Genomic DNA, 27,032 nt, shown 5'->3' with positions numbered 1-27,032 from the left:
TACCACATAAACCTGTAGGGCATCCCCTGTGTTGTTAGATGGACAGGGATTGAAGGCAGGGACCTGTTCACCTGTCATAGCTTCCCTGGCCGACGACATAACAACCTACAAATTCAGTGTTCAACAGATTATGCACGGGTTTGGCTCTAGAAAATAACACTGGGAGATATTTAACTTGTTGGGGGCCAGAGCTAGGGCGATTTACACTGTCTCTGCTTTTTCCACACGGTTCTGGTTTTCTCCCACGAAGGTGAGAACATTTATTCAGAAAGCTATTAAAACTTTACATTGGGTTGAGAAAGAATCACAGAAACTCGACCAAATCTCTTACTCCACATACTCAGAAACTCAAATCCAGAGAAGCTTTGGGATGATATGGAAGCCACTTGGCTTGTGAGAAAACAAGCATAGGCCACCTCTGTTTCTCCACCAAATCTCCTTTCTTTCTTTCCCTCTACCCTTAATCCCCCCCCCCCCCACAAGGCACTAATGCTTTCCAAGGCCCCAAGCCTAACCTGAAAGGAAACTATGCTGCCCAGTGAATTTCCCTCTGTAACAGACATGATCTGAGAAAGCACCAGTAGTCTCAAGGCCACTACGTAGTGGACCCTGTTGCCATGACGACAGAACACCCACCACTCGCCAAGAGCAGGTGGCTGGGTGTACTGGTCACCAGGAAAGGAGCAGGGCTTCCCATTCCTCAAGGTGACACAGTGGCCACCACACAGGAAAGGTGCATGAGCCTATTAGCTTCTTAAGAAACAAGGTGACGGGGTTGGGGATTTAGCTCAGTGGTAGAGCACTTGCCTAGCAAGCGCAAGGCCCTGGGTTCGGTCCCCAGCTCCAAAAAAAAAAAAAAAAAAAGAAACAAGGTGACTTGCAAGGTGTTTACTGTGGCCTCGGCTCCCAGGAAACACTGCCCAGTGTGGAAACTTCAAACTCCGTTTTATGAAAAAGTCAAGCATCACAAAGAGACTGCTCGAAACAAATCCCCATGTAACTATCACCCAGCTTTAATAATGACTGGCTCACTGTTGTACTCTCAGCCGTTACCTTCCTCCCCGCAGGGGATTCTGAAGCAAATCCACAAGTGGATAACTAGGTATCTCGAAGACACACGGACTCGTTTTAAAAAGCGTAATCGTGTAACTATTATCATGCCTGAAATTTTGATGACAAATCCTTATTGTACCCACTAATCCTTTTGGTGTTCCAGCGTCAATAATTATCTCACACTGTTTCAGACACCATACATTATATTGACACATTATATCAGTTTATAACACACCAGGGGAGGGATGCTATTACACAAGTTATCATTTTATTAGAGAATGGAATGGCGTGGGGTTAGGAAGTAGCTTGAAGCTGGTTATTTTAGTGCGGGATACTGTTGCCAACACTGTGACTGAAGCAATTTCAGGAGGAAAGGGTTTGTCTGGCTTATATTCCATCACCTCTGTCCATTATTAAATTATAGGACATCAGGCCTGTAATTCAAACAGGACAGCTCCTGGAGGCAGGAGTTGATGCAGAGGTCATGGATTGGTACTCCATCCTGACTTGCTCCTCATGGCTTGCTCAACCTGCTTTCTTATAGAACCCAGACCACCAGCCCTACGGTGGCCCTGCCCACAATGGGCTGGGCCTTCATGTACCGATCATTAATTAAGAAAATGCCCTAGAGGCTTACCTACAGCCTGATCTTATGAAGGCATTTTCTCCATTGAGGCTTCCTCTTCTCTAGCTCATGTCAAGTTGACATAAAGCCAGTCAGCAAAGTGGCTGAGGTAGGATTTGAACCTAGGACTTCCCACCACTGCAGTCCATGCCCCTAATGCTGTACTGTTCTACCATTGTCTAGCATGTTCCCTGGTTCCAAAGCACATGCAAAAGCTTTATCTCCTCTAGTTTAGGATCTAGTAGGTACCTTTCAAGGTCTGAGGGAGCCTGAGGCACATTCCTAGACCCCAAGGATGTTGGGAAGAACATCCTCCCACCAAGGGAATTTGTTCTGCATTTGAGGACATTAGAAGCCACCACTACGTTGATGTCTTCATGTCATCGACTTCCCTAGACCTTATCTGGAGCCAGAGTTCTTGAGGTCCTCCCAGAAAGCCTTCTACCCACAACCCTCAATGACACCACTTGAACCTGTGACAGGGCTCTGGCACACCAGCTCCTGGAGGATCAGTCCCCGGTCTCCTGTTCAGTGGGCAGACCATCCTAAGCCACTAGGACAAATGGTGGATTTTCAGACAGAGCTCCTGTTTGACATGAATGGTAAACCTGAATTGCAAATTGGAGGTGAGATTAATAAAGGGTTTATTTACGAAGCTGTAGGGACACCTCAAGAGAGGCACAGAACCTTAGGACTCAGAATTCTTCAGCGCTGAGAGGGGAAATCTGGGGTTAGTCACCTGACCCAGAAAGAAGCTTACCTCCCTCGGGAGGTGACATAGACCTGCAAACCATCGTTCAGGAGAACTGCCATGAAGTTGAGGCTAGCCTGGGTTATGTGACAAGACTCTGCCTCAAACAGAACAAAATAAATCTCCAAGCTTTTTCCTACCTTCGAGACTTTGCACACACTTCCTCTTCCACATGTTATTTCCGTAGTTGTGAACTCTGCAGACAACATCCTGGCTGCCCAAACTTCCCTCTAACTCAGCTGCTCACGGCGAAACACCCGGGTTAAGGTCTCCATAGTGTTTGTTACTCCTCTCAGTTCTGTCTGTGTCTTCCCTTGCTACACAGCATCAGTTCCATGGCAATGGTCTCTCATTTGTGAGGGGCAGAAGCTCCTCCTTCCTCTGCCTAGCCCCCAGCATGGACCATGGTTGAGTCGGAGGAAGTGTGCCCCTCACAGCACATTTCTACCCAAGCTCTGGCCTCAGTCTCCCCAAACACCTGGGCAAGGCCCTTATCTGAGTTCATGGCTCTTTGGAACTACGAAGACAGCACAGCCTCTTTGCGGAAAAGTTGGAAACCCGCAAATGATACAAACCAAAGATGAAAATAATCTAGAGACAGCAGCTGCCAAATTGCTTTTATGCAAATATTTATCATGCAAAATTGGAGCCATTCTATTTTTATTGATTTGTGACCCACGCTTTTCATCCAACCAGGTGGCATGAACATCGTACGGGCATCAGTACCTCTTCCAAAACACATCCTTTCAAGGTTTCCTACGGTATGCCACCGCAGAGCTGAACAAGGCTGTCAGTAGCTGCTCTCTTGTTAAAAGATATTTCATTTTGTCCTCAGCTATTATGGAAAGATAGCAATCTGCTGTGCTTGCCCATATTGTCATTACTACATCATCCAGATGGCATCCTATAAGTGGCATTGTTCTGCAAATGCAAACAAATTGGAGTCCTCATAACTACAGCCAACTGCTCTGTACAGCAAGAGGTCAATGCTCCAGCACACCAGCATTTAAGAACGAGTGTCCCGTTCTTCCGTTGCAAGCACCGGACGCCCATGCCTTTAAAGATCTGTAATTCTGGGTTGTAACTTTCTCTTCGTGATGCATCTCTTCCGTTGGAGTGCACATTTCCGCACACTGTCCTCCACACCTTTGCAATGCTATTTATTGACAGGCAGCGTGATGGCCTGCACGGTGCTGTGTGGCAGAAGCACTGGGTGGTTTTTATCAAGAGGTCCAAGGAAAGTCATTGAGTCACATGGGCAAGCTCGCTCTTCCAGTATCTAGGGCTCTCCGGTCCAGTTGATGCTCCTTCCACGGAGACAGTGCCTTCTGCCTAGTGAGATGCAGGATGTGATGAACTCAACATCCAGTCGCTATTCGGTGGGGAGCCCTAAGTGCATGTCCAGCCGGATTTGGCTCTCCTCCCACGCAGCATCAGCAGAGGAGGTATTAAAAGTACTAATTTGGGCTTACATGATGTTTGCCGCTGCAAGTGCAACTAATTAATGTTTTAACAGCAGAATAACAAGTCCTCAGATTTCCCTTGGCAAAGCAAATCCAAGAGTAAATGACACACTGGACAATCTGAGACGCCGGATCTGCCAGTCACCAGAGGGAGCTGACCCAGAATCCATGGTCAGAGTTTAACCACGGGAGAGATGCTTGTTCCCGGGTCACCAGCACACAGACTTCAACCTGTCAGCCCTCAGGGATCCCTCGAGGATGGAACGGCTCCTTGTTTGTGGGTGTGGTCCTGGGAGCGTTTTCACTTGACAGATGAGGAATACCTATTGTCCATCTGGTGAACAGGCAGACAGCAAAGGCAGGATGAAGGCTGAGATTCCTGGCCCCCCGCTGTGTGTGTGTGTGAGTGTGTGTGTGAGTGTGTGTGAGTGTGTGTGTGAGTGTGAGTGTGAGTGTGTGTCTGTGTCTGAGTGTGTGTGTGTGCATGTGAGTAAGTGTGTGTGTCTGTGTGTGTGAGTGTGTGTGAGTGTGAGTGTGTGTCTGTGTCTGAGTGTGTGTGTGCATGTGAGTAAGTGTGTGTGTGTGTGTGTGTGTGTGTGTGTGTGTGTGTGTGTTCTCTGCTAGTCTTCATTGTCATCCTATGGGGTGGAACCAACAGCTGGGGTCACAGCTGGGCAGATACACAGCTCATAAATCCTGAAATCTAGATTTGGGCATAACTCAGATGAGTCTCGTTCACTGTCTTTCTGCTGTGCTTGCAGCACCACAGGGAAAACACTCGATGACTTCTGAGGGTTTGTGTTCTGGGAAATAACGTGAATCATAATTTAACATTAATGAATCTCCAACTGTCACCTAGATCCCAACTATTCTTTTTTTTTTTTTTTTTTTTTGGTTCTTTTTTTTTCGGAGCTGGGGACCGAACCCAGGGCCTTGCGCTTCCTAGGTAAGCGCTCTACCACTGAGCTAAATCCCCAGCCCCAATCCCAACTATTCTTTTAAGAGGGCCCTATGCATGAGGAAAACATACAGGCAAGAACAACTATCTACCGTAGCCGGTTTTCTGTGGCAGACAGGCAGAGGCGGAAGTAAGCAGACCCCGTCACGATCTTTCGTTTCTGAATGTCACCCATGTGTGGCTGGAGACAAGAGCCAGTCCTTTAATGTCATGCATTACACTGCGGCGGCAATGACGGCTTATGTGCAAACACCCCAGAAGCAGCTCATTCTCTCGTTCGTTTGGTGTCAGGTGCTATGGAAACAGAGACCGGAAGATTCCCCTCTTCTTTAGAGCTTGTTATGAGTGCAGAAGGTGGTGAGGAGATCCATCTCTGTACAGGGCCCTGAGGGCAGAAGAGCCCTATGCTTGTGTGACAGGTGTCTGAGGAAGCAAGAAAAGAAAGGGCTGGAGGACGGGGAGAGAAGCCAAGAACCATGAAGTCTGAATATATACAAAGTTATACATATGTGTGTGTTTGTGTGTGCATACATGTATGTAAACATATGTGTACATATATACATGTATGGGTATACATACACACACATACATGTACATATACAGTAAGATCCTGTTGCAGGAAATACAATGTATATGTGTATGATGCATATGATGTATATGTATATATAATGTATTTTTTGAGACAGGTCTCACCATGTGGCCCTGGCTGTCCTGGAACTCACTCTGTAGTCCAGGCTGGCCATGAACTCACAGAGATCTGTCTGCCTCTGCCTCCCAAGAGCTGGGATTAAAGGTGTGCGCCACTACACCTGCCAAAGTTGATACTGTGTTACTGACATTTATGGAGCACCCTACTGTGGACAAGGTATCCATATGAACCCAGAGATCTGCTATTACACCTATTTTACAGAGGAAGAAACTAAGGTTCACAGCATTTCAAGAACTTTAGCTGGCTAGTGACCTTCTAAATGTCTGGGTGAATGGGGTGGAAATTAACATGTAATGACCATTGCTCCAAATGTCACTTGAAAATTAGCTTCCTGTCTATAGTGATCTCCTGCTACCTAATGTGGCCTTCCACAAACACTGATCTGAAACAAGAATCAGTTGCTATCTCGAGGCCTCTGCGGCTCGAGATTTGGGGGCTGCTTCCCCTACTACTCTGCTTAGGGGGTCTAGGTCTGAACTCTGGCTGAGTCCAACTGAAGGCTTGGCTGCAGCTGAGGCTTTGGTTCCTAGGAGCCTCATTTCCAAAACACAGTCCACTCTCCAAAAGTAGGAACTGAGGCTCCATCCCTTAGATGCAGCTGACATTAGGTGTCCACGCTGCAGGCATTCCAGTCACTCTGCCCTGCCCAGAAATGAAGACGTCACTCCTACCTGAACCCCACCAGCATTTCTGGATGTGTCACATCCTGAGAATGTCCCTGGTCCCACAGTCCCTTGCCTCCCAGACCACGTTTTTTATCTCAGTGTACACATTTCCTCAAATGCACCTCCAAGTCCCAGAAATAAACTTGTGGGTACCACTAGAGACCTTCTGGGGATTCTGAGGAAAAGGACAACAAGGAAATCGCCAAAGCCTGGTGAGGAGCATCTGCAGCATCAGTTCTCACTGAACAACCCTTTCCCAGGCGTCTCCTAAGACCATGGGAAAACACAGATATTTACATGAGGACTCGTAACAGTAGCAAAATCACGGTTACAAAGTAACAGTGAAAATACTTTTCACTATGTGCCATCACAGCAGGAGGAAGCTTAGTAAAGGGTCACAGTGGTAGGAAGGTTGAAAAGTCTGTGGTGTTTTTCTCTCCTAAGCCTCATGGTCCAAGCCATAGCACAAAGCTAGCTCACAGCCAGAAGGCCATGACTGCACAGCCTTTAGGAAGAAGACAGGTTGGTGTGAGAAGGAAGTAAAAAGGAACTATGGTAGCCGAGGGTGGTTGGGCACACTGTAATCCTAGCACTGGTGGTGCTGAGGCAGAAGGATTTCGGTGAGTCTAGGGCCACTCTAGATTGCATGGTGAGTTCCAGGCCATTCGGAGCTACATAGCAAAACCCCCAAATCAAACGAGACGCAAGAAAAGACGAAGGAAACCCTGATGAAATACCAGCTGTTGTTTCCCATATTCCATGGCTAAGAAGCAGGAGCATGGGTGGCCACCTTTCCTCTTATCCCATTCCCAAGCAAGGAGAGAAACAAGCTACTGCCTTCAAGGTCAGAACGCTGAGACCAGAAGCAGGCTGGAAAGCCCTTTCCTGATCTGGGCCTCCAGCATCCTCTGCGTCCCCCTGGGACATCTTCTAGGATGTTCTCAAATGTTTGGCTGGCTGAAGAGGTGCTGGGAGAGTCACGCCTTAGCCAGTTACTAACTCGAGCACTCTACTAAAACCTGCCAAGCCCAACTATATTAAGCTGGCAGTGGGCAAACATAAAACTTTCATGAGCTACTCGCGCCTCCCTGGGACTTAACAGAGGGCGGTGTGAGGGAGCTTAGCACTTAGTTGAAAAACCTGCCCTGGAAATCAATTTATTCTATATCCTTGCAAGGAGAACAGAGTACCGTGCTATTTACTTTAAATAACAAACCCTCTTAGGGTTGGCAGCCCATCTCTTAGCCAAAGAAAACCTCTCTGGGCCAGTGAGATGGATCGGTAGGTGAAGGTGTTTGCCATGTAAGCCTGGGGACCTCAGTTCAATCTCAGAACCACGACGTGCATGCACACAGAAACTGGTAATAAATAAATTTTAGGAAGAAAATGTTTCTACTTTGTAAGACAAGGCCTTGCTCTAAGGCCTGCCTTCCTCAGGAGCATCTCACATGAAGACTCTCTGAAGACAAAAGCCTGTATGCATGTAAAGGTCTATCGGCCTCCCCAAGGTCTTACCCATGCTAGGAAGGTTCCCTACCAGTGAGTGACAGCCCAGCCCTGACCCTCTGTGGAATTAGGAAATTATCAGATGCTTGTCAGACCGCCGTTTTCTGACTCCTGCCTAGGACCAGGAATCTCTGAGATTCTGAGTGAGGCTTTCTTTCCTCAGCCTCAGTAACAATAACCCCTGATATTTCCTGAGCTCTTAGCAAGCTCTGGGCACAGCTCTGAGTCTCTCAAGCATATGATATTGCAAGTTCACCATTTCCCTGAGGTGCAGTTCCTTCACAGTCTCATGGACAAAAGAATGGAGAAGCTGAGGCCCGGGGAGAGGAAAGCTGCTCTGGGCTCCACAGTGGAGGAAGGTGCAGAGTGGAGATTCAGTCCTGATCTGACCCCACGATGCCGTGGTTACCTCTGTGTCGCTCAAGATTCTCAATGCAGTCTGTCACTGTGGTGGTGTGGATATGCTGAGCCCATGGGAGTGCACCCTCCGGAGGTGTGGCCTCGTTGGAGGAACTGTGTCACCGCGGGGGTGGGCTTTGATGTTTCCTATGCCCAAGCTCCACCCAGTGTGGCATAGTCTCCTTCTGGCTTCCTTTCCTAGCAAGATGTAGAACTCCTCCAACCTGGAGGTGTCTGCCTGCAAGCCGCCATGCTTTCTGCCATGATGATAATGGACCGAACCTCTGAACCTGTAAGCCAGGCCCAATTAAATGTTGTCTGTCATAAAAGTTGCCTTGGTCACGGCATTTCTTCACAGCAACTGAAACTCTGGCTGAGGCAGTCATTTTGCAGGTTTGTTTTGTTTTGTTTTGCTTTGCTCTTCTGTGGAAGCCGAGGGTTGGGTTCCTTTGCCTCCTTTTGATTGCCAGCAGAACGCAGGCTAGTCATCTGAGGCTGTCATTTACAGCGTCGCTCAGGCTGCTTGCTGTGACTATTCCCACACTGGGAGCAACCGCTGCCTCAGGACGCACCTTGTTCATTTACGATTGAGTCTTTCAGACCTCCTTCATCCGAAGGGCATTTTCTGTGGGTCTTCAGGCTTCCCTTCCCTTCCTTCTTCTCCGTTAGTCACCGGGAAGCAACATGGGTTTAGAGGACAAAGAGGAGCCTGCTATGACCTCAAGCGACTTTGGGACAAGTGGTTTATCACCTGTCTTAGAGTCCTTTCCTATCACAGGTGAAGAGCCGTATCTAGTATCCTTTGGACATTATGCTTAAGGAAAGACATACTATGTGGAAAGGACCTGCTATATTCAACACAGCGAAACTCTCTGCTGTAAACAGCTGTATCCACTTTCCCGTTGGGAGACAATCGCTTGCAAGAAGGTGGTCCAGGTTGACTGGCTTGTGTAAGCTATAGCTCAGTTCCTGAGGGTCGGATGTCAATCATTGTATGTGCAGCCCCGTGCTAAACCTGGGGGACCTAATCCCATGGGACCAGAAGCTGCATGAGCATGGAAGATAAGCATGAGTTCCAAGAGGGAAGGGACCAGGCAGGAAGCTACAGAAGAAGACGCTTGCCACTAGTCCTGGATGAAGTTAGAGGGCAGAAATGAGAGACTCCTGACTAGAGAGGAAAGGGGACAGGCTCAATCAGAGTCAGCGGAGGAGTCTCCAACACCAGCGGGGCCAGAGAGGTCAGAACACAGCGATGGAATGCTCCACCGTGTGTGGTGTCAGCCATGAGTGGCTTGGCGGGAAGGAGGGTTAAAGTTGGAGGCAGGTGCATGCTGTTGGCTTTGGCCCCACCCCTAACCAAGTGCTCTGCCTATGTGATCCCACGAGATGCTCAGCCCTGCGCTAAGCCTGAGCCAGAGTCATCAGTGTGCAGCGGAAGAGACACAGATTTACAGATGTGTGCTCTGTCCACATCTAATCTTCAGCGTAACTCTGAGAGTCAGGCGAGCACGGTGACTACTTAATAAGAGGCTCAACTGAGGTTCCAAGTGTCCAGTGGCCACGGAAGGGTTTCTTGCTACTAGAGACTCCATGATTTTTTTTAATAAGTGAGATAGTGCGAGTTTTGTCATTCTGAAAAGAAGCAAAACTCTGAGATTATGAAACACCCATAATTAAGACAACAGCAGTCTCCCTTCTCCTAAGTAGCCAAGTGTCCCTTAGGACAGGACACTCATAGCTCAGGCACACCAAAGTCAAAGCCAATCCAGTCCTCAAAGCCTGTCTCCCTCAAAGCCTGCCTTTCAGGTGCCTCCGCCACAAAGAGGATGGACACACAGAAGCAGAGGATGAGGACCACCAGCGCTGTGCCTGAGAGGCTGGTACACACAGTAAAGTCTTGGGCTTCTTGCCCCCCAGGACATATGGCCACAGCATTGAGAAACAATAGTCACAACACATCCTCACGTGCCCTTCTGGAGCTCAGGCTTGCTGCTATGGTGATTAAGCTTTTGTCATCCACGCAGTCACAAATGACCGTTCCGCACGAGTTCGGAGTTCGGTGAGAAACACACAGAAATGTAGGAAGTGCTTAACACTCTCAGTGGTAAAGAGAGAGCTGATTCTGTTACACAGCGAGATGGGGCTGAGCGAGCCCTTTGGTTTGAGAGTCTGGCTGTGTTCCCACATTTATTGCAGTGCTGCCCACAACTGCAAAGACAAAAGATCAACCCGAGGGGTTCATCAGCAGAGGAGTGACAAAGAAAATAGGTGGGTGTCTTAGTCAGGGCCTGTATTCCTGCACAAACATCATGACCAAGAAGCAAGTTGGGGAGGAAAGGGTTTATTCAGCTTACACTTCCACATTGCCGCTCATCACCAAAGGAAGTCAGGACTGGAACTCACACAGGACAGGAAGCAGGAGCTGATGCAGAGGCCATGGAGGGATGTTACTTACTGTCTTGCTTCCCCTGGCTTGCTCAGCTTGCTTTCTTATAGAACCCAAGACTACCAGCCCAGGGACAGCACCACCCACAATGGGCTGGATCCTCCCTCCTTGATCACCAATTGAGAAAATGTCTTACAGCTGGGTCTCATGGAGGCGTATCCTCAATGGAGGCTCCTTTCTCTGTGATAACTCCAGCTTATGTCAAGTTGACACACAAAACCAGCCAGTATGGTGGGATATATACAGAGTGGAAAACCATCTAGGCATGAAAAAAATAAAATCCTGTCCATCAATCTCAGTAGCATGCAATAGAGGATAGTAGATTAAAAGAGTAAGTTGTGCACGGAAAGACAAACACTGTGCCTTCTCACCAACATCCGGAAGGCAAAAAAGTTTATGCATATATATATATATACTAATATATACATTTATATATATAATTATATAATATATTCATTAAAATATATTATATACGTATATATTTGAAGGTATAGAATAGTGATTAAAAGTGGAGGGTATGGGATAGAGAGGCACAGAGAGAGTGATGCAGGTTTGGGGTGACGGGTATGCAAATGGCCCCATCCATCACCACACACCGTATGACGCTATTGAAATGTCGCTCTGCACTTCATAAATAGGCAGAATTGCTATTAGAATTAGGAAGTAATACATTTTTAAATCAACTGATCCGAGTCCATGCATGGCTCTGCAGCCGATCTGTCTTCCTGGTGGCCCAACTCCCTGACATGACTGATGGCTTTGATCCGCCCTGCCAAGAAAAACCAAGACGTCTAGAGCGCACATTCCAGAGGCGCCTTCACAGGGTTTTGGAACCACAAATATTATTCACCAACTCTAAGGAAGGAAAGCCAAACATTACATCCATTTTTTTTTAAGCTTAATCTGTGTGATTTAATGCCACGCTTGCTGGCTTGTAAACCTGGGTCATAGTCAATCAAATGGGAGGCCATTGTGCGTCCCCCAGCAGGATAGCAGGATGCTGGCTCTAGGCTGTTCCTTTAGCAGACATTAGCTGAGGAAAAACACTACCATGGAGAAGCCACTTCTTTCTGGCTGCTGTGTGACATGCCGTCCACACAGAACCCAGTGAATGGCCCTGTACCTGCTTGGACTAGTAGCTGCGGCATGGAAGGCTTGCCTTGGTCCTTGCAGGAGTCCACAGTCTGGTAAGGAGAGTGAGACAGGTACCGAGTCTATGGATCTCGTAGGAGGAGGAGCCATACAGGCAGTGGGAAGAGCCGCAAGGAAAGGATCCAGTCAGCAGGTAGCCATGTGCAACAGACCAGTAACTGACCACAGATTTAAATTCATGTGATAGGCAAAAGCCTTTTGAGAGATTAATAAGCATAAGCAAATCTCTATCAAGTGAATGCATGTGTGTGCATGTGTGTGTGCATGTGTGTGTGTGCATGTATGTATGTGTGCATGTGTGTATGTGTGTGTGCATGTGTGTATGTGTGTGTGCATGTGTGTACATGTGTGTGTGAGTGCGCGTGCGTGCGTGTGCGTGTGTGCGTGTGCATATGTGTGCATGTGTGTGTATGTGTGTGCATGCGTGTGTGTGTGCATGTGTTGGTGGAGGCTGACTCCTAGGATCACACACATAAAAGGCAATTTCTCTACCATCAAGCTGTATCCCAATTAGCCCTCAATTAGTCTTCACCATCCATCACTAAGCCTGAGGTGGACTTACTGGGCAGTCAGAAGAGAGACTGTTGGTTTTCCAAGGACAAGTGAGCAGCAGGGACCTAACAACCGCTAAGGAAGAAGGGAGTCCTACATAAAGGGGATGATGACTCTGGACGGTGCCCTAGACAACAACCTGGGTGCTCAGGGCCTCACCCACAGAGAAAGAAAGAACCCAAGGAGGAAACAGACCACAGCCATCCTTAAGGCTGTTGAAGTGCTCTGTGTGTGGGTGCAATTCTATTAACTCTGTCCATTAATTAATTGCTCCCACCGGTTTGTCACCCGTGAAAAAAAGACATGCTGCACTTTTAGGAAACTGATGGAGATCGCCAAACTTCAATTCTTACATGCACGGGAAACAGCACATTCAAATTTCCCTTCTCTCCCTATAGCATCTATGTGAAATTCCTTCATTTCCTCTCAGAGTTCTACTTGATATTAGGTGAAAGTTCTGCCAAGACATCCTCACCCCGTGGAATGCTGGGATTTGGCTGCCAAATAAATTTTCAAGCAGCTTTATTGGGCTGTAAATTACATACCATCAAGTTAACGTACTTAAAATATAACTCATTGTTTTTTCACATAATCTAAATTTAGAACATTTTTACTGTCCTAAGCAAATCCCTACCTTAGTGGCCACTCCTAGTTTTGCCATATGGACCACCCCCTATGTCTCCTTGGTAACCATTGCTCTACTTCTGTCTTGGGATTGGCCCATTCCGGGCATTCTGTAGGAACTGAGTCATATGACGCTGGCTTTTTGTGGTTGGTTCCTTTCACTTAGCGTGATTTTGGGGGTCATGTTAGAAGAGGCCTTAATAAACCCCCATTTTGTGTTGTTGCTAGATAAAATTTCATTATCAAGCAGACCACATTTTGTGGGTTTTGTTACTGGTCAAAGGAAATCACGGTTGTTTCCACTTTTTCTGGCCATTAGTAACGTTGCTGTGGACACTAGTGAACAGGCTTCCTGTGCAGCCGTGTCTTCTTTCTCTTTGGTATATAAGACAGGGATGAAACTTCGTGGTTAGCATTCTGAGGGGAGGCCTGAGCTGTCTTCTATGGTTGTGTGCGGTCGGTCTCTCCTCCACTGCTTGTGTGAAGGTTTCTTTCCTCAACACCTGTTACTGTGCCAACTCAACCACCCATCCTCATGCCTGTGAAGTGTGAATCCGATTTGCACACTCACAACGACTACGAATAGTGAGATTCTCCCCCCAGTTATCTGTGTTGGTTATCTGTGTGTTTTCTTCTGAGGCCCCTTGCCCATTTTAAACTGGATGAACTTTTGCTGTGTGGTTACTTGTAAGAATCCTTTTGTACTCTGGTTACAAGTCATAAATCCGTATACACGATTTCCAAATATCTACTCCTCTTTAAGAGTTGAATTTTCACTTTTTTGGCCCTAAGATATGGTTTTAAAATTTGAGGACACTAACGATGTTAAGAGCACTGCTTGGTCCACATCGCACAGGGAGGGGGAACAGAAGACATTACATTTGCTCCGGAAACCTCAAGTCAAGTGTCCAAGACAGAATGTGGTGAGTACAGAAACAGCATTATTAGCCTTTAAAACGATGGACAGTTGACAGGGATGACTCTTGAATAATTGTGCTCAGTGAAACAAGAGGAAAGGACACATACCGTAGCTGCCCAATTACAGTCGGGCACTTAGCCACTCAGACTCAGGGAGAGGAGCACTGGGTTCCTGGGAGCCGGAGGTAGAGGGAATAGGGAGTTACTGTCTAACAGGCTGGGAATTTCAATTTGAGGTGAACATATATGGATTATTAGGGCGTGGCTTTGCACAGCACTGTGAATGTAACTAAGGTCCCAGCACCATACCCTCAAAATAGTTAAAAAGTGGTATAAATAAATAAATAATAAAATAAACAAAACCGGAAAGACGAAGGACACTTAGAGCCTGTCCTGGGGTTCAGTTTATCAGTTTGCCGCTTCCTGTCAACTCCTGTACAACTAAATAGAATGGGCCGAATGCTAAAAGAGTAAAATGTTTGAACAGTGAGAACATGGCAGCTCAGGGGTGGGGGTGGGGGGTGTGTGAGCATGAATTCCTTCCATGGCCACTACTGATGTAGAGGGCCTGTCTAGGCAAGGTGCTGTGCTTGGTGCTGGGACTCGAAGGGGCCTGACTTAGGGACCCTGTGCCCTGGAGGAATTTCAAGACCTGGACATTTCTGTCCCAGGAAGAGGAGTCATCCTAACCTGGCTGAGTCCTGTTTGAATGGGGCTCTACACCAGCCATGCAGTCGTTCTGACCACTGCTGGGGATGCTCCAGGCCCCAGCACTTCACCCCTCAACACAGCAGCCTCTCTCTCAAATCTGCAAATCCATGACCTCTTATTCCCTTGTTAAATACAGAAGGGACAATTATACACTTTTGGACCAGAGTCTCGTTTTTTTTTTCTCAATGAATCCATGCATATGATTACTTACAACTTTCTCCCCCCTCTCCCACCCTCCCCCTGCTCCCTGCCGCAGGGCTGCATGTAAAAGATCACCACGGCTTAATGGTAACAAGTCTATTCACACTGTGAGATCATTAGCAAGCTAAGCCATCCTGCTGAGAGCAAAGAAGAGATACCACGTATGTCTCAAGAAAAAAAATAATGATCTACCAAACCAAGGCTCGGGAGACTGTGCCCACATCTGGCACGCGGAGTACCAGGACAAGAGCAAATGCTAGTGGCGGGGTTGGCTAGACTGACTTAGGCAAACGAAATTCCAATAGTGTAGGAGCTGGCTGCTGTGAAGGCAAAACCATCCAATGTCATAAAACATCAAGGTGATGGGAAGAACTCTCCCAGCCCTAAAGGGGACATCTCCTTCACCTCCCTCAAGGGTCAAGGAACATCATGGAAGAGGGGGAGAAGGAGCGCAAGGTCAGGAGGATGGGGAAGAGTGTGAAACACTATCTTCCGGACACAACTGGGCCTTTGATCCCATGAACTTACAACAGCAGCAGCTGTCTGCATAAGACCTGTGCAAGGTCGGGGGCAGCCAGCATTCCCCCAGGGCCCAGGGCTATTGGCAGTCAGTGGTTGCTGAGGGCAGTGTGTGTGTGTGTGTGTGTGTGTGTGTGTGTGTGTGTGTCCCTCAGTGGTGTAGTCACTGGGAAGTTGGTTTCGCTCAAGTAACTCATCCCATGGTCCAGTCCTGCAAGCCGTCCTAATTAACGCACTGGGTCACACACACAGAACACGAATGAGAACAGAGAGGGGGACGACTTGTTAGGAAATGGTTCAACAGGATAGGAGGAGGCTAACAGGCTGAGGGGGTGTGGTCAAACATTGCATAACATTGTGAATGAACACACACACACACACACACACACACACACACACACACACACACTTGAATAAACGTGACTCTCTCAAGAAGCCTGCACGCACATCTTGGATGGGTGTACTATCCTTTTCCTCTATGCCTTTCTGTCTAAATACTTAATGACTTTGCTTCACAAACAGGGTGGCAGGGGCATTGTTTATTGTTCAGCTTAAAATAGATAGTCAGCACCTACTGTGAGCCAGGCCCCACACAGGCCCTGGGGACACAACACTGCTATGTATCTATCTCTAGAGGTCAAAAATACAAGAACAAAACTTTCTCTTCCAAGGACTTTGGTGTCTACTCCAGGGACTGTGGGATAGGTGTGGATAAGATATGATGTCACAGAAGACACACGAGGTACTGTTAAAGCGACAGGATTATGGGATGGTGTGAAGGAACCAAGGAAGGTGTGCTTGAGGGGAGAAGACTCAGGCTACACAGAAGTCACTAGAAGCCAAGGAAAAGGCTGACACTCCTGAGAACAGCAAACACAGGAGACAGCTTGACTACCCGAGTAAACCTGGGAGAAATGGCCAGGGCTCTGTCCCGCCACCGTGTCCTTTTCAGACTCAGTTTTCCCATCTGTAGGATGGGGTAGCAGTTGTAACTCCTCAGAAGGGATCCAATGAGATGAACATACACAGAGTGCTTGATAAACGCAACTATTATAAGAGCTGAGAGACACAGTAAGGCAAGAACCCAGGGACACTTTGGCTTTCGGTCAGCTTCCAGCCTAACTATGAAATATTCATGTCCAATGAAATGATAATATCTTAGGCATATAAACTGTTGATGTAGTCTCTTTGATACAAACATATAAGGATCATATTTGGCTGTAATGGAGAACCAGAATAGTAAGCTAAACATTATAAAGTGCATTTCTTTCATCTATGAAAGTCAACAGACAGCCAAGAGAGGGCCAAACGCTCCAGCGCTGGTCCAGGAAGCTTAAAGCCCACCATTCCTCCTCCAGTCGTGGACCCTGCCATCTGTGGCTCTGGTCATGACCAAGGTCTAACCAAGCAGCCATTCCACAATGGACCACTTGTCCCCCAATGTCCATATAGCCTTTGCAGAAAGACTTCATGCCAGAAAGGACACCCCAGCAGCTATTCTTCCATGAACCTAGGACCAAGCAGGAGTTGATCGAATAACAAATGAGAATCGAGGCTTTTCATGGTGATATAGCATTTCACGAGGAAGTGTGCGTGCATGCATGCGTGCGTGCATGCGTGTGTATAACATTTGATGCTGTTCTTCAAATGTTGTCAGATCTAACCCATCGCTTGCCGGGCTGTGTGTCTCTACATCACTGAGCCTATCTTACTCATGCCATTGAGAACTGCTAAAGCTTTTTCACGTGGACGCAAAGGTCACGTGCACAACCCTCATGGCGCTATTGCTGTAAGGAAAGGCACCTGGCAGGCAGGGCAGGCCAAAACCAAGCAGGCCTGGCAGCTACCCTCTCCTAAGGCACTGGCTGGCTCTACTCACCAGGCCTGAGCTGTTTATAATCTGATCAGAAATCTCTGTCCTCTTCGAGAGAGATTATCTTCAAGTTTCGGGCTGACTACACAGGGACAGCTGACCGTGAGTGTCAGCACTGACCAGGGACTACGGGGTCTCTCTGCAGGTGGATGGACAGAGGGCCCACAGCCTCGCTGGTTACTAGGATCCTCATGGGAAGGTTGATCTCCGAGTATCAGCCATTACAAAATGCATTACAAACCTACTGTCTGAGGCTCTACTGCAGCCAGTGAGGTACAGACTCTGGAAAGTGTAGGAGGGGACCTGGAGGACAGGGACAGGCCTGGCAGTGTGAGGTTTTGCAAGGCTCCCTGGATGACTCCTCCAGGCTTGGGGGTGACAAGCTTTTTAGAGGTAAGTCATGCTCCTGGCTGGGGCTCTAATCCCAAGGGTGCTGATGGCAACTTAGGATTTACACAGCCACGGGGACTTAAAAACATGAATAATTCTCTATTCTGCGCTCTTGGGGAATACAGATTTTTGTCTTAAACATCAGACAGCAAGGACTTAGCCACGGTGCCATGCCATGAGTGACTTTAACCATGACTTAGAGGATGCCCTTTTCCTTCTCCATACCTCCTGATAGCACAAATAAGGAGCTCGCTGGCAGCTTGGGAACCATGATGGGGAGGAGTGGCTGTAAAAGTTATGGAGACGGGAGAGCGAATTAGCAAAATGAAAAGCTTGAACTGAACCATCAACTCCAGAATAACTCAGAGTCAAGAGAGTAATCTTTCAGAAGTGTTTCTTTCTCCACATGTGATGGTTTGTACGTGCTTAGGCCAGGAAGTGGCCCTGTCGGACTGGGTGTGGCCCCGTTAGAGTGGAGGTGCCCTTGTTGGAGTGGGCGTGGCCCTATGAGGTGGGCGTGGTCTCGCTGAAGTGGGCAAGGCCTTGTTGGTGTAGGCAGGGCCCTGTTGAAGTGGGCGTGGCCCTGTGAAGTGGGCAAGGCCTTGTGGATATGAGCGTGGCCCTGTTGGAGTGGGTGTGGCCTTGTTGGAGTGGGTGTGGTGTAGCCTTGTTGGAGTAGGCGTGGCACTGTGGGTGTGGGCTTTAAGACCCTCCTCTTAGCTGCCTGGAAGCCCTGCTAGTAGCCTTCAGATGAGGATTTGAACTCTTAGCTCCTCCTGCACCATGCCTGCCTGGATGCTGCCATGTTCTCACCTTATGATAATGGACTGAACCTCTGAACCTGTAAGCCAGCCCCAATCAAATGTTGTTCTCATGAGACTTGCCTTGGTCCTGGTGTCTGTTCACAGCAGTAAAACCCTGACTAAGACTCCAAGAAACTGGTACTTCCCATCTTTCTCCTTTCCCTATGGCTTCCAGGACGTTCCACATAAAATCATTCTGAAGGGTTCACCGGCACTATTTCATCTCTTCGTTTGTAGTATTCTGTCTCTCTTCTCCTTTCCTTGGTCCAGATGTTTAATTTCTAGACCTTAGTACCATTATCATAAACCTGTTCCTTAGCGTTGACATTATACATTTTAAAAGTCACTTTGCATCCTTCTTGAGGAGGAATGGGGGAAAGCTAGTTTTGTCACTCCGAGCCATGACAGCGCCTTAAATCACATCTGGCCCAGCTCCCCCAAAGCAAGCTCATCAGAACAGCCATTGCTCAAAGCTCTGAGGCACGCACGGCTTTTCCTGGGCTGATCTGGTATTCAAGACCATAGGGGAAAAAAATCATGGCCATTGTGGAAGAAACAACGCCTGACTCAGCTGTGCAGCCCCCGTGGTGCCACGCTGCCTCCAGGAGACAGCTTGCTTCAAAGTTCAAACAGCCTGTCACCCTGACACAGAGCCTGTGGCTAGACAGGGCTGCCTAGCGTTTTCCACTCATCAGGGAACTCAGGACATTCTCCTGATTCTCCATCACCAAGACTTCCAGCCCATGCATCTCCTGGTTCTCCATCACTAAGACTTCCTGCAGCCCATGCATGGCCCCTTGGGACAGGAAAGATGCTGCCTCTGCAAAAACAGTTGATCTGTCTCCTGCAGCAACCATTTCACAAGGTACAGTGCAAAGGAGAACGCTCCAGGGGACCCAGTGCCCCTCCAGTTATATTTAAAGGACATTTGACTTGTAGTCTTCTCTCTACAAGGACACAGTTTCCCTTTCTACCACTGTTTCATGTTTTGATACAGTGAAACACTGGAAGGTTCTCGTGGAGGGAGGGGGGCCTCCTTCCTTTGCGCATAGGGAGGACTCCTGCACTTGCTGATGCACTCACTTGACTGCTTCTGATAAATATTAAGCTCCTGCCGTGTGCCAGGCAGTCGAGGGGCAGCTCTGGCTGCCCTCTTCCAAGATATGCTCAGGACGCTTACCAAGTGGCTCTTCCACGGCGTGCTCCCTTTTGTTTTGAATCCCCCTGCTTTCTTCTCCAAACCCATGCCCCCACTGTGCTCCCTTTTGTTTTGAATCCCCCTGCTTTCTTCTCCAAACCCATGCCCCCACTGTGGGTTCCTGTACGGCCCAGCCAAGACTCGAGGGTTGCCAGTCCTGCCGCCCACCTCAGTTCTGAAGGACATTGCTGTTCCACAGCTATAGGTCAACGTCCATAGCTTTGCCTCTGGTGATTTTGCTCCTCCTCAATGGTCCACAGATCCAACATTGGACTCATATCCAACCACTGCACCTGCTCCGGCCTATCTTCTCACTCTAGCTCCCTCTTCGCCTGCCTGAGTGGAATCTCAGCAGAGACCAAACACATTTTCCACCTCCACCTCTCTCTTCTGGTACTAGAGAGCACTGGGGCTAAACAAGAGCAGCTGTCACTCAGCCAAGGGGACAGCCAGAACTGTCGCTGGTTAGAAGCACCAACTAGGGACGCTATCCTTTCCCCTCTGGAACATGTAGACTCATCATCCGGGTGCTTAACACAAACACTGCCATGAGGTAAAAGCATCGGCAGTGACTAGACAACCCTCGCCAGGGCTTAGAAACTATGAAAACCAGTAACTGGCACTCTGCATGAGCAGAATCCAAAACAAGGCCACCGGAGGGGGAGGGTGGCAGATGCCAATCCTGAGGAGCTATCCTGGCAGCAGTGATTATGCAAATTGCTGGCCTCACATGCTTTGACGGTAATGTACTCATTTGGGGCAACTCCCAGCACACTAAGTGCAAACGTAGCTTAATGACAGTGACTGGATTGAAAGGTGACCGGGGACTGAGAATACAGATTATAACTCTCATTATAACTCTACAGAAATGTTGGTGTGTCAAAAAGCACGATTCCCTTGGCTCCAGGTCAAAGGGATGGCCATCAAAGGTTTCAAAGGTAAAAATAAGTACTAATAGTGTTCTTAAGTCATGCATGTTGAATCCATTCAATATGTGGGAACCACAATAACCAAGCCCACTGCAAGAGAAGAAGTCAAAAACTGAATAAACTCAAACGGTAAGGTGACTCTGCCGTCTTCTTTCTACTCCTGCTACCCCCTAATCAGGCACGCTACCCTTCCTTGTACTGCTTCTTGAAGTGATACAGTATCCTGAAGAGTCAGGCCAAAGCCTTCATCACCCTTTCCCATCACCCACATCTGAGCTGCCCCAGAAAAGCTCAGGGGTGATATCAAACCATAGACAAGACAGACAACTGCTTCACCACATCTACATAGTTCTGGGGTCTTAAAGACTTTTTAAAAATCATGTGTGTCGGGGCTGGGGATTTAGCTCAGTGGTAGAGCACTTGCCTAGCAAGCGCAAGGCTCTGGGTTCGGTCCCCAGCTCTGAAAAAAAGAATTAAAAAAAAAAATCATGTGTGTCAGGAGTTGTGTGCATGTGAGTGTAGATACCGGCAGAGGCCAGACCAGGGCATTAGGCTCTCCTGGTCGTTTTGTTGTTACAGTTGCAAATAACATAAAATGTAGCTAACCGCATACAGCATGCACGGGAGTCTGTAAGTAAGAATATCTCTCTTTTGCACAACATGAATTCTCAAATGAACTGTTTCAGAGATGCTGGGGGTCTGGGGGTGGTCAATGATGGTGAGATGTGGGTGGACCAGCATCAGCAATTCTTTTTGTCCCATGCCTCACTATTATGGAATGGTGGCAGCAGCCCCAAGCACTGAATGTGAGCCCCACTGCACTCAAAGGAAGGAGCAGCATAGACTGAAAGTCCTTCCTGTGTTTCCTCTCGCACAAGGATGAAATTCTCCTCCCAGAATCCCTTAGCAGACTTCCCTTCCCGTTTTCGGAACAGTCAGGCACTCATGTGTCTGCCCCTAGGGCTAGAGCAAGGTTGATCCTCCAGGAGTCTAAGGGATCCCTGTCTGGCTTCATTAGCAAGGACAGAAAAGGTTGGACTTGGTAAAATGACCACCTGCCTTGGAAGCACCATCTCCAGGGACAGTAAGAGACGGACCTCAGGGAGGTGACAAGCCACCAAAGCTGTGTTGTACCTGGAGGCTGCCCACTGCCTACAGTAGGTCTTCCTGATGGGACACAGGGACACTATCTACAATGGTCCTCTTCTCTTTTGCTTTATACATGTGCAATTTTTTTTCCTTAATACTAAGGCTGACTTCAACTGAAGCAGTATCCATAAAAGACCAGGGGCTATACACCTCTGCTCCCTCACATCCACCAGTCAGGTCAAAGACATCCAGAAAACTAGACACAAACCAGTCTCGTAGAAAACAGACAGTTCCTGAGCAACAGTGCCCAAGGTCTGAAGAGTCCTACAGGGTCAGTGGGGGAGGAAGCATCATGGGAACTACACCACAGGAGCTTGAAGCTACTGAAGAAGGTGGAGGCTGACAAAAAGGAAGCTGCCTTCTGTAAGACTGGAAGGGCCAAGCCTCTGCTTCCACCTTGGCAGGGCAGACTGAAGGCAGCACTTCAGGGAACTGGCTCGCAACAATGGCAGCGAGACCCAGCCTGGGATGTGAGAATCTGTGAGCAGACTCTGTTAACCTGGATGTCTTAACAGCAGGTCTCCATTTCCCCTTAGCTGTGAAATGCAGGTGACACTGAGATGCAGCATTTGAGAGACAAGACAGACTGTGTCCTCAGGTCTGAGGAAAATGTTTGCTCAGTGAATGCCTGGCATGCTTGCCAGGGCAGTGTCAATTCTAGCAGCAGGCAGAGAACCAGGCAGCCACTTGTCACAACCAGCATATTAAAGAGTTAACGCTGCCAACCAGAAAATCACCTCCTTGGCACTTCACTTCAGAGCTCTGGCTACCTTCCTCAGCTTAGTCAATGAGTCACCTCCAAAGCACACATGCGTAATAAGAATAAAGTTTGATACATTGTAATATCATAATACATGTTTTATTTTCCGTACATTTTCCCTGTTAAATCTTCAAAAGAATCCAAAGGATATCTATAATTTGTATCCATTTTTATGTAAAAAGGAAAAAATCCTCACCCTGAGATCAGAGAGAGAGAGAGAGAGAGAGAGAGAGAGAGAGAGAGAGAGAGAGAGAGAGAGACTAGAATCTGCCCCTCTGGCCACACTTCCCTTCTTCCCATGCCTCCAGCCCTTCCCACTGCCTAAGAATTCTAAATTAACCTCTCCTTTCTTTTTCTTTACACCTTCCCCCCCCATACATGTATGTATCCCTAAAGAAGAAATCATTTAGGTTGGCTTTATTAAATTCTATGTAAATGTGGGGCAGGAGAGATACACTGTTCTTGCAGAGGACCTGACTTTTGTCCCCACTCCCCCGGCTCATAACTGCCATAAATTCCAGTTCCAGGGTCATCATATGCCCTCTACTGGCCACCACAGGCACCTTCACATACTTGCACACACTCACACATACATATGCACATACATGTATACATACAAAGAATTAAAAATAAAATGAGTATTTTGGGAACTAACTAGATGGCTCAGCAGCTAAGAGTGCTTGCTGCTCTTCCAGAGGACCCAAGTTCAGTCCCCAACAAATACCTATATCAGATGGCTCATGATTTGCCTGTATCTCCAGCTCCAGAGGATCTGATTTTATTTTATTTTATTTTATTTTATTTTATTTTATTATATTTTATTTTATTTATTTATTGCCCTTTTTGGGCATGCATGCACAAGTGCTCACAAACGCACACCGATTTAAAAATAATGAAAATTTCAACTCTGCATAAGTATACAGTAGGCATTCTACTGTAACTTGCTTTTTCATCTGATGTCTGACTAGAGTGTATCCGTGTTTACACACAAGAAGTTTTCAAGCATCTTCACTGTTGGCTGCAGAGCAGTATTCCATTTAGAAGGCTATCCAGTGTACCTTGCTACTGTCTCTGGACCTTTGCCTAAGTGACCCCTTACTCGGATGTAATTTGGGGTCGAAACTGAGACAACCTTGAGTCAATGGTTGTCTTGAACACTACCATTTTTACACAGAGCAACACCAAGATTGTATGGTCACCCCATTGATTTAGATTATTATCTCAGGATTTCATAATCACTCCCTATACAGTACAGGATGATAGTACTCTTACATCCAGATGCTACTAGCTTCTGCGTCCACACAGTAGCCTTGAGAGAAAACTGATTGACATACGCACAGTACCCTGGAATGAAGGAAAACAAACTCTTTTGGCGGGAAGAAGAAGAACGACAGAGCTCCAACCCCTACAGTTCCCGCAGTCACATTTCACCCTCACTCCTCATGGAAAAATCTAGCTTCAAGCGACTACAATGAGATATAAACAATTGAGTCCTTGTCCTGTGGCAGGGCTGAAGGTCTACCACGCACTGCCTCGGTTCATCTTTGCAACCCCATTGCAGTCTGTGCAGTGAAGCTCAGAGAGCTGCAGGGGCTTGCCCAAAGTCGCAGCGCCCATAAGCAACAGAACGTTAATCACTGTGTCTAAGTCGATGAGCATAACATTTATTAATGAAGTGGGACATCCCTATAGATAAAGGAGGTGCTGTTAACAATGAAACCAGATCAGATATGAATGACACTGATCCGGGTAGGACATGTGTCTCCCTTGCCCCAACTTTGCCTTATGCCCTTGTGATCTCCCAACCATATGTGTTAATGACTTAGGGGACTGACTAGATTCAGGACCCAAATCTCCGGTGAGGACTCTCTGTGTAGAGATATATAGAGGTTGTCACAGGGTCCTTCACTCTTTTCTCTCTGGCACGTTTGGAACACCTGATAGACGTGCCTGTGGCGTCCTGCCATCCGGCGCAGCAGGTTGGAGAGGATCATAATATGCTTCCCTGAGATTCATAATTAAATCACAGAAACACTCTTCCGCCCACAGCCACTCCTGTGTTCTGCTGCCAGCAGCAGAGTTAATGTCCCATTTGCTGGAGCAAGCATGCCTCCAAGAGGCGGCAGCCATATATTCTCCAGGAGGAATGTCTTCTCGTTGGCTGCCCTTCCCCTCCAGGAGGGCACATGCGCACAAGTAAAGAGCCAGGAGTGCGTGCTCTCTTGCTGTCTCGCGCACCGAACAGCTTTTGTTTTTAAGGAAATGTCTCAGACGGGGAGAAGCAATTACATAACACTATCCCTGACCCCAAAGCACATGTGTGTCTATTTTTGTCATACAAGACTGTTCCCAACTGCACTATTCATAGTTGCCCCGAACCAGAAATGACAGAAACGCCTGCCAACAGCAAATGCTGACTGTGGTCTAGTCATGCAGTATGAATGTTCTACAACGGGGGCAATGTACAGATCACCATGACACGCCGCAAATCTCAGACTCAAACTGTTGGGGAAAAGGGAAAAAGCTAATAAGCAAATATTCACACTACACTTTACTCAGTGAGGCTCAAACCCAGGCAAGCATGACAGCAAGTGTTAGCAATGAGCACGGTTTCACTCCGGTGGAGGAGGCCAGAGGCCTACAGCTTTGCTTCGGAGGTTGACAATAGTCTATTCCTTGAGCTTGTAGAGAAGGTGGGACATGTGACCGAGTGACAGCGCCAGCGATGTGTGCAGCGTTTGGTAGATGTGTTGCATCTGAAGGGAGAGGTTTTTGCACTTGTATAGAATTAAAGCTATCTCCAGTCACCCTTTTTTTACTTATACCAAAATGATCTTCACTCCAACTGTGTGGCCTCTAGCAAGCCATTTCACCAGGAGCCCGATCATTTTCTGCCCTGGCATATGAGATGTAGCATTCTTAGGTGAGGCACTAGATAGAAATACAGGAAACTCTGAGCCAGCACTTGGCATACAGGCGAGCCAGCGAGCGCTGGAAGCCATGGGCTGTTTCAATTGATGGCCCTCCCTGCCTGTACCTACTACCCTCCTGATATTTGGGATTTTTCTTGTTCATTATCTTCTCTGGGCGGGGTCAGGGAAGGTTGAAATGGCCAAGGCCATGGATCCATTTTAGGAAGAGAGGGGAGGAACACATAAATTCTGCCCTGGGGACAATCATCTGCATGTGTCCAAAGCCAAGGAAAAAAATGTCCCTACCCAGTAATTCTAAGCCAGGAATCTGTGCTTAAGAGAAAGACTGGTAGGATGTAAGTGTATACAACTGTACATTATTTATGAAACATACAAACCAAATAAATGCATAAATACATTGCTTCCAAAAATAGTTAAGGAAGGCAAAGAACTTTTACTGATGTGAAAAAGCCAAGCGTCGGAACAATGTATCTCTCTGTATCCATTTTTTTAAGATAAGAGATACCCAGAGAAGATTAATAAGAACCTAATCCAAATTTAAAATAACAACATAATAGCCAGTTAGGCCTTTCTTGTATTTTGTCTGTATTTTTAACGTTCTTCTATGTATGTAGTATTTTCCTAATGGTTACTCTAAACATGAAAGATGGATTCTCTTTTCTCCTGGGGCCTTCGTCCCTGTTGTCAAGGTGACAGCTAGCTGCAATCCATCCCATTTTCAGAAGGGCATTGAGCAATGCAGTGTGTGCCTGACAGAAGGTGACTGACAGATTGGCAAAGTACTTCAAAACGAAGGCCCCTGGGGAAAGGCCAGAGGAATAGGCGTGTGAGCCTCAGGAAAGACCAGCTGATGAACAGTACCTTGGAGTATCTGACATGTGAAGGGGATTCTTCTTAACCTGCAGAGGCTCCAGAGGTCAGAACCAACACCAGAGACTCACAGGAGAAGGATAGCGAGAGACCGCAGCTCAGGAACTCAGCACACCGCCGTGCAATCCAACAGTGGGTGGCTCTTCTAGAGGTCCTCTGACTCTGAGACAATTGGGGTGTGAACAAGTGCCTATTCCCACTATCATTCTTCCTTGACCTCTAGTGAGCTCCTCAAAGTTTACAGAAACAGACCCACTCTCAACACCTGCCTCTCTGGTCCAAGTCATAAGGGCCTCTTCCCTCTGATGTTCTATGCCTTCCTAACTGGTTTCTCCTTCCACACTTACTGCTCTAGAGAAGCTAACTAAGGCAATGATTTTTCCTAGGACAATTTTTTTTAATTAACACGCAAATTGTTTCGGGGGTTGGGGATGGGGGAGAATCTTTAGGGAGTCCCAGAGATCTGGGATAGGGGATGCTCCCAGGAGTCAATGCAGGTGACCTTAGCCGAGATGCCTAACAGTAGAGTCATGGAACCCAAAGAGGCCACCTACAGTAACCAGGCAGGAACCGCAGTGGAAGGATAGGGACACTAACCCATCTACAAAACTTTGGACCCAAAATCTGTCCTGTCCAAAAAAAAAAAAAAAAAAAAAAAAAAAAAGGCAAGGACAGAACAGAGACTGAGGGAATGGCCAACCAGTAACTGGCCCAACTCGAAACATGCCATGGGCAAGGAGCAAACTCTGATATTATTAATTATACTTTCTTATGCTTGCAGACAGGAGCCCAGCGCCTAACTGTCCTCTGAGAGACTCTAGCCAGCAGCAGACTCGAATCTCAAATAGAGCCTGGACCTCTAACCCGCTTTAGCA

General features: G+C 47.5%; 1 protein-coding gene across 16 annotated transcripts in view; it reads right to left on the bottom strand.

Moving 5' to 3' along the window:
- Tmcc3 (transmembrane and coiled-coil domain family 3) overlaps positions 1-27,032 on the bottom strand; it is a 277,437-nt gene that overhangs the window by 192,643 nt on the left and 57,762 nt on the right. The window contains exon 1 of one of the 16 annotated variants that reach the window (XM_039079076.2): positions 516-26,803. The exons of the other annotated variants lie outside the window; for them this stretch is intronic. The gene's annotated coding sequence lies outside the window, so the exon portion shown is untranslated. Of the gene's footprint in view, positions 1-515; positions 26,804-27,032 lie in introns of those variants that run through there. 16 annotated transcript variants of the gene reach the window in all.

The sequence above is a fragment of the Rattus norvegicus genome, chromosome 7 (genome assembly GCF_036323735.1).
Source record: "Rattus norvegicus strain BN/NHsdMcwi chromosome 7, GRCr8, whole genome shotgun sequence".
Lineage (NCBI taxonomy): Eukaryota > Metazoa > Chordata > Mammalia > Rodentia > Muridae > Rattus > Rattus norvegicus.
This window is presented reverse-complemented; position numbering and strand designations above follow the sequence as displayed.